This window comes from Oncorhynchus gorbuscha, linkage group LG05 (assembly GCF_021184085.1).
Source record: "Oncorhynchus gorbuscha isolate QuinsamMale2020 ecotype Even-year linkage group LG05, OgorEven_v1.0, whole genome shotgun sequence".
Taxonomy (NCBI): Eukaryota; Metazoa; Chordata; class Actinopteri; order Salmoniformes; family Salmonidae; genus Oncorhynchus; species Oncorhynchus gorbuscha.
The window spans coordinates 59,154,827-59,163,311 of NC_060177.1; the positions used below are offsets into that span (position 1 = coordinate 59,154,827).

General features: G+C 44.6%; 1 long non-coding RNA gene across 1 annotated transcript; it reads left to right on the forward strand.

Moving 5' to 3' along the window:
- Positions 1-1,963: 1,963 nt before the first annotated feature.
- LOC124036182 lies at positions 1,964-5,024 on the forward strand. Its single transcript, XR_006838882.1, has 5 exons — positions 1,964-3,576; positions 3,775-3,901; positions 4,012-4,185; positions 4,409-4,590; positions 4,915-5,024. It is a non-coding gene; the product is annotated as an uncharacterized LOC124036182 (long non-coding RNA).
- Positions 5,025-8,485: the final 3,461 nt, after the last annotated feature.

An 8,485-nucleotide genomic window follows, 5' to 3' on the forward strand; every position in this document is an offset into this window, starting at 1 on the left:
TTGGCATAGGGAAGCCAGGGCCCTAGAAGCCTCCCTACCAAAAACTGAACGGTCAAAAACCCGAATCATCTCCTCTTTAAAGTTCTGGTAATTGTTAGAACAATCAGCCCTTGCCTCCCAGATAGCTGTGCCCCACTCTCGAGCCCGGCCAGTAAGGAGTGAAATGACGTAAGCAACCCGAGCTCTCTCGCTAGAGTATGTGTTGGGTTGGAGAGAGAACACAATATCACACTGGGTGAGAAAGGAGCGGCACTCCGTGGGCTGCCCGGAGTAGCAAGGTGGGTTATTAACCCTAGGTTCCGGAGGCTCGGCAGGCCAGGAAGTAACAGGTGGCACGAGACGAAGACTCTGGAACTGTCCAGAGAGGTCGGAAACCTGAGCGGCCAGGTTCTCCACGGCATGGCGAGCAGCAGACAATTCCTGCTCGTGTCTGCCGAGCATGGCTCCTTGGATCTCGACGGCAGTGTTACGAGCATCTGTAGTCGCTGGGTCCATTCCTTGGTCGGATCCTTCTGTTATGCAGGTGAATGAGGACCCAAAAGCGACTTGGCGAAAACAGAGTTTTTAATCCAGTAAAGTTACTTTACAAACAAAAGGCATAATACTACTCGTAATGACGAGAACAGACTGGAGCCTTGATCAAGAACTGCAGGTTGCCTCGGGAAGGCACTTGAACGTAGCAGACTCAGACACCTGCTCACCACGCAGCATCTGAGGGAAACACGACACGACAGGGCAATACATAGACACAGCACGGTGAACAATAGACAAGGATCCGACAGGACAGGAACGGAAAACAAGGGAAGAAATAGGGACTCTAATCAGGGGAAAAGATAAGGAACAGGTGTGGGAAGACTAAATGATGATTAGGGGAATAGGAACAGCTGGGAGCAGGAACGGAACGATAGAGAGAGGAGAGAGAGGGAGGGGGAGAGAGAGGGATAGAAAAAGGGAACGAACCTAATAAGACCAGCAGGGGGAAAACGAACAGAAGGAAAAGCATAATGACAAGACAATCTAAGACAAAACATGACAATGTACATATTACTAACCGGTGCCCCCGCACAGATGCTCTCAATGGTGCATCTATAGAAATATGTGAGGGTCTTATGGGCCAAGCCGACATTATGATCGCCAGAATTGCCGCACCCCACAAAATTGAAGGCTGTTTTGGGCTCTAAAATTAGTATATAATGATCAAGTTCGCTCCCCATGTTGAATGATTTTAAAGTTCGCTACAAATCGCGATACTTAATTAAATAGTGATCCACTCGAACTACTGCATTTGTTGTCACACAGGACCACATACTGACACAGTCCAATCATGGGCCGACAGGTTACGAGGAGGCTCATGCCTTCATGCAGGCTCTTTGCAGGTGCACCTAAACGGACTCTCTCAGGCAGGATGAAAACTACAACATCATGATCCTTTGCTAGTTATGGCCACTTTCACCATGATCCTTAGCACTTTTTTGGTACCATGCAGGCCCATTCAACAATATGGCATGCTTCAAATTCAAATACTTCCAGCTTCATGCGCCATCGGGAGTTTTTCTTAAGAATACCTGGATGATGTCGCGTTACAGCATCTCATGGTGGACTAACTGGGAACTCTGAAAAATACGAGGTCAATTCATGTCAGTGATCTTTAGGTCGGAAAGTCAGAGCTCTAGAAAGAGGCCTGAGTTCCCGAGATGGAATTCCGAGTTGGATGACCTGCACTGAATTCGGAAGTCCGAGATTTCCCAATTGTTTTGAACTCGACAGCTATCTACTGGTTTTAATGTCTAGATTTGTATAACTAAACAAATATAGACCATATTCTGTCCTATCAAATCGGAACAAGTGAGTCATAGTGGGCAGAACAAGCAAGATGGGCAGAGCCCCGCACGAACTAGCAAGATCCTATTATCGCGCTCTAACCAACATTTGCATATTTCCGACAAGGAAAGCCAACTCTGAAGTGCGTGTGCAATAACTTACTTTTCCTTTGTAAGCCTTAAACAATGCAGTCTTGTAAACAATTTGCATAGGGTAAAGTCTACAAAACGTAGTCCGCTCTGTTCGTAACAGATTCTAGTTTTGGGAACAGAAAACTGTTGAGAAATTAATGTTTAATCTTCTCCGGCCACTTGGCTTCCTATCAATACCAACTTTGATAGTGAGTGGAAACGTGAAGCGGATGCTTCACATTTACACATCGTGTGAAATATCTGTCTCATTGTTATATCTGTGATGTATCTCCGACTTCATTTGTTCAAGACAATTGGCCACTCTGAAAAAAACGAGCTCCGACTGGGATTCTACATTTTTAGAACGGTCATCTAAATGGATTTGGCCGTTCTGGCGATCGTAATTGACATAGGCTTTCTAGGGCAGACCAGGACTTTTGGCACCGCAAGGTTGCTACGCAGTAACCGACAAGCAGAGTTCCTGACTTCACGCCTCACATCGGACACTGGGGGACTTTGTAATACGTGTTTGTAACAGTCGATAACAGTGAGAATAAACCGTTTGTAGCAGTGTAATAACTGTTTATAACCACGTACAGCACATCTACCAATGCACGGATGCGTGTCAAGAGCCTAAGTTTTGTTTCAGAATCCTCAGACCCCTGGCGGGGAGCAGCATGGGGACAGTACTATCTAGTTCAATGGAAATTAAACTATTATTCCAGATATTATTTAATGAAGAATATTTACATTTCAATCAAGAAGTCCTTTTAACTAATTTATATTTAACATTATTGTTTAAAACACATTTCGATGTCCCGTTATTAAAACATTTACTGATTGTATCTTTTATTTCATTTACCCACCTTGGCAGACCACTAGAACTAAAAAATAAGCTTCAATCCCTCCTATGAAAAGGGGAGGCTAAGATCAGAGAAACTGAACGGATCTTGCAACAGGCAAAATACACTATAATGTCTGATATTGTGGTCAAGTAAGAGGACAACTTTTATTTTGAAGCTATTTCCATTGTTAGAGCAGTCCCTCGACTATCTTGTCAAAAAATCTTTGCCCTCTTGAAAAAGCTGAAAGACTTCCTGTTAGCAACCAGCTCGAGTACGTTTGTGCCTGGTTACCAAAACGGATACGAATGGTCTTGTTTAAAAAAAAAAAAAAAACGAATGGTCTTGTTTTGGAGACTGTGAACGTTGTTATGGTGTTTAAAACGAGTATTTCTAGAAATAAACAAGGGGACAAGCCAGCTGGCCAAGTTGTGCATACGAACTCTCTTGTTAGCGTGTAGCTAGCTGTGCTTCAAGCTATTCACCTAACGTTTTATAACAGTATTTAGCTAAATAGCTAACTTTACAGTTCGTAGCAAGCTAACGTAATGCTAGTTTTGATTCTGTATTTTTTTTCATAACTAGCTAACATTATCTAAAATTATTTACCCCGCTTTAACGTTAGCTGACCAGTTGATTTTACGATGAGCAAGCAATTTACATGTATTGTTGAGCACCTGAATAAAGACCCCTTCAAGAAAAACCTCATCACCTTCGACTCACTGGAGCCAATGCAACTGCTGGAGATTCTCAATTATGTTCTGGCTGAAATTTAAACTAAGGTAAGATAATGTAAACAACAACCTCATACTTTTGATCATGAGTTGTCCCAGTTGATATTATGTCTCAAATTTAATGTTGATGATGACGCCTACCCCATTTTGAGCCCCACTATTATTGTGTTTCCAATTATCAGTCATTTGCCTAAAGTGTGTGTAAAATGTGTGAATGAATTGTAAATCATATTTTATTCATTTCAGTAAGCTATTGATATCTGTGAAGAAATGCCTGACCAAACAGCAGACCAAACAGCAGATAATAACAGCAGATAATGTTCACTTTGCTAGGGATGTTGAAATACAAACCACCTGGGAATATGTCTGATCTGTAAGTATTCTTGACAGACAATTTACAAAATCAAAGCAGATTTCAGCAGTAGAACCAATGACTGAATAGAACACTGAGAGTGTTTGCTTCTCACTGTCCTCTTTCTTCAGACAGGAGCAGTTTCAGACAGGGCCTGGTGACCTGTGATTCACCCTATCCTTCACTGGTTGCTGCAGAGGATCACAGAACTGAAGAAGAGAGCTTACCTGGCTCGCTTCCCGGTTAAGCTGGAAGTGCCTGCAGAGTTCCTGCAGGGTGGTGTCATCACTGACACCTGTCACCAGGTTTGTTTAACACTGACTTCAAGGTGCAAGCATAACATGGGATTATGGGAACTTGGGATAATGACTCCTCCTCTCGCTAGACTAGAGAGATCACACTATGATGCCATGATTAAAAACTTTATTTTATTATTTTTAAGTTCACTGTTGGTCAGAAAGATGTGATGGAATGCATAACTAAGATATGATTAATCATTGCATAGTGTTTGATCTGTTGTTTTTTTAGTATGAAGAACTAATGGAACGATTCAAGACCTACCATAAGGAGTGTGAGCAACTGAAGAGCTCTGGCTTTTCCACTGCAGAGATCAGTGGAAAAGTGTGACACCTTTTCAACCTTAGGACTTTGGTGCTATGGAAAAGGAGAAGGACCAGCTGATCAATTGAGTGGAGTTGCTGAAGAAGAGGGTAAGGCAGACAATCTGTTTGAAGAAGCCCACCCTGTCCTAATGCCTGAAACTCACAGGGACTCACAGAGGAATGAAAACATGACCTCTTATACAGGCCAACAGATTCATTTTTGCAATGAGACTAGACAGGCATCTGAGAGGCTCACGGCATCACCCTTTTCCAGGGTAGAATAGTAATAGAGTGCTATTTTAGTGGACCATAATTTAAGGCCATGCCAAAAGGGAAACTGAGGTCAGTGGTAGTGGCTCCCGGCTGTCGTGTGAGGTGAAACTCAATCTCAGGTGCCGAAACAGTATCACAGTTGTTTTCTGTGTCCACTAGGTGGAGTCAGGGTTCAACCACCAGCGGATGCTGGAACTGGCCAGACAACTACTTGTGGAACAGGAGAGAGAAGAGTCTCTGGCTCAGCAGAAGAACCAACTAATGATATGGCATGTCCAACTTTCCAATTTACAGGCTTTGTAACCCATATTTTCAACTTTGCTACATACAGAGTACACAAACTCAGCAACAAAAAAAAATGTCCTCTCACGGTCAAATGTGTTTATTTTCAGCAAACTTAAAGTGTAAATATTTGTATGAACATAACAAGATTCAACAACTGAGACATAAACTGAATAAGTTCCACAAACATGTGACTAACAGAAATGGAATAATGTGTCCCTGAAAGGGGGGGGGGGTCAAAATCAAAAGTAACAGTCAGGATCTGGTGTGGCCACCAGCTGCATTAAGTACTGCAGTGCATCTCCTCCTCATGGACTGCACCAGATTTGACAGTTCTTGCTGTGAGATGTTGCCCCACTCTTCCAGCAAGGCACTTGCAAGTTCCCAGACATTTTTGGGTGGAATGGCCCTAGCCCTCACCCTCCGATCCAACAGGTCCCAGACGTGCTCAATGGGATTGAGATCCGGGCTCGTCGCTGGCCATGGCAGAACACTGACATTCCTGTCTTACAGGAAATCACACACAGAACAAGCAGTAAGGCTGGTGGCATTGTCATGCTGGAGGATCATGTCAGGATGAGCCTGCAGGAAGGGTACCACATGAGGGAGGAGGATGTCTTCCCTGTAAAGCACAGCGTTGAGATTGCAATGACAACAAGCTCAGTCCGATGGTGCTGTGACACACCGCTGCAAACCATGATGGACTCTGCACCTCCAAATCGATCCCGCTCCAGAGTACAGGCCTCTGTGTAACACTCATTCCAGGGGTGATGCTCGCGAATCCGACCATCACACCTGGTGAGACAAAACTGCGACTCGTCAGTGAAGAGCCGGTGATGGGATGTGTGGTGAGGATCTTACAGCAGGCCTACAAGCCCTCAGTCCAACCTCTCTCAGCCTATTACGGCCAGTCTGAGCACTGATGGAGGGATTGTGCTTTCCTGGTGTAACTCGGGTAGTTGTTGCCATCCTGTACCTGTCCCGCAGGTGTGATGTTCGGATGTACCGATCCTGTGCAGGTGTTGTTACACGTGGTCCGCCACTGCGAGGACGATCAGCTGTCCATCTTGTCTCCCTGTAGAGCTGTCTTAGGCTTCTCACATTACGGACATTGCAATTTATTGCCCTGGCCACATCTACAGTCCTCATGACTCCTTGCAGCATTTTTTAATTTAATTTATTTCACCTTTATTTAACCAGGTACGCAAGTTGAGAACAAGTTCTCATTTACAATTGCGACCTGGCCAAGATAAAGCAAAGCAGTTCGACAGATACAACGACACAGAGTTACACATGGTGTAAAACAAACATACAGTCAATAGAACAGTATAAACAAGTCTATATACAATGTGAGCAAATTAGGTGAGAAGGGAGGTAAAGGCAAAAAAAGGCCATGGTGGCAAAGTAATGTGCAAAGTAGAAATAAAAATTATGGGGTGCAAAGGAGCAAAATAAATAAATTAATTAAATACAGTTGGGAAAGAGGTAGTTGTTTGGGCTAAATTATAGGTGGGCTATGTACAGGTGCAGTAATCTGTGAGCTGCTCTGACAGTTGGTGCTTAAAGCTAGTGAGAGAGATAAGTGTTTCCAGTTTCAGAGATTTTTGTAGTTCGTTCCAGTCATTGGCAGCAGAGAATTGGAAGGAGAGGCAGCCAAAGAAAGAATTGGTTTTGGGGGTGACTAGAGAGATATACCTGCTGGAGCGTGTGCTACAGGTGGGAGATGCTATGGTGACCAGCGAGCTGAGATAAGGGGGGACTTTACCTAGCAGGGTCTTGTAGATGACATGGAGCCAATGGGTTTGGCGACGAGTATGAAGCGAGGGCCAGCCAACGAGAGCGTACAGGTCGCAATGGTGGGTAGTATATGGGGCTTTGGTGACAAAACGGATTGCACTGTGATAGACTGCATCCAATTTGTTGAGTAGGGTATTGGAGGCTATTTTGTAAATGACATCGCCAAAGTCGAGGATTGGTAGGATGGTCAGTTTTACAAGGGTATGTTTGGCAGCATAAGTGAAGGATGCTTTGTTGCGAAATAGGAAGCCAATTCTAGATTTAACTTTGGATTGGAGATGTTTGATATGGGTCTGGAAGGAGAGTTTACAGTCTAACCAGACACCTAAGTATTTGTAGTTGTCCACGTATTCTAAGTCAGAGCCGTCCAGAGTAGTGATGTTGGACAGGCAGGTGCAGGTAGCGATCGGTTGAAGAGCATGCATTTAGTTTTACTTGTATTTAAGAGCAATTGGAGGCCACAGAAGGAGAGTTGCATGGCATTGAAGCTTGCCTGGAGGGTAGTTAACACAGTGTCCAAAGAAGGGCCGGAAGTATACAGAATGGTGTCGTCTGTGTAGAGGTGGATCAGGGACTCACCAGCAGCAAGAGCGACCTCATTGATGTATACAGAGAAGAGAGTCGGTCCAAGAATTGAACCCTGTGGCACCCCCATAGAGACTGCCAGAGGTCCGGACAGCAGACCCTCCGATTTGACACACTGAACTCTATCAGAGAAGTAGTTGGTGAACCAGGCGAGGCAATCATTTGAGAAACCAAGGCTGTCGAGTCTGCCGATGAGGATGTGGTGGTTGACAGAGTCGAAAGCCTTGGCCAGATCAATGAATACGGCTGCACAGTAATGTTTCTTATCGATGGCGGTTAGGATATCGTTTAGGACCTTGAGCGTGGCTGAGGTGCACCCATGACCAGCTCTGAAACCAGATTGCATAGCAGAGAAGGTATGGTGAGATTCGAAATGGTCGGTAATCTGTTTGTTGACTTGGCTTTCGAAGACCTTAGAAAGGCATGGTAGGATAGATATAGGTCTGTAGCAGTTTGGGTCAAGAGTGTCCCCCCCCTTTGAAGAGGGGGATGACCGCAGCTGCTTTCCAATCTTTGGGAATCTCAGATGACACGAAAGAGAGGTTGAACAGGCTAGTAATAGGGGTGGCAACAATTTTGGCAGATAATTTTAGAAAGAAAGGGTCCAGATTGTCTAGCCCGGCTGATTTGTAGGGGTCCAGATTTTTCAGCTCTTTCAGAACATCAGCTGAATGGATTTGGGAGAAAGAGAAATGGGGAAGGCTTGGACGAGTTGCTGTTGGGGGTGCAGTGCTGTTGACCGGGGTAGGAGTAGCCAGGTGGAAAGCATGGCCAGCCGTAGAAAAATGCTTATTGAAATTCTCAATTATGGTGGATTTATCAGTGGTGACAGTGTTTCCTATCTTCAGTGCAGTGGGCAGCTGGGAGGAGGTGTTCTTATTCTCCATGGACTTTACAGTGTCCCAGAACTTTTTTGAGTTAGTGTTGCAGGAAGCAAATTTCTGCTTGAAAAAGCTAGCCTTGGCTTTTCTAACTGCCTGTGTATAACGGTTTCTAGCTTCCCTGAACAGCTGCATATCACGGGGGCTGTTCGATGCTAATGCAGAACGCCATAGCATGCCTAAGG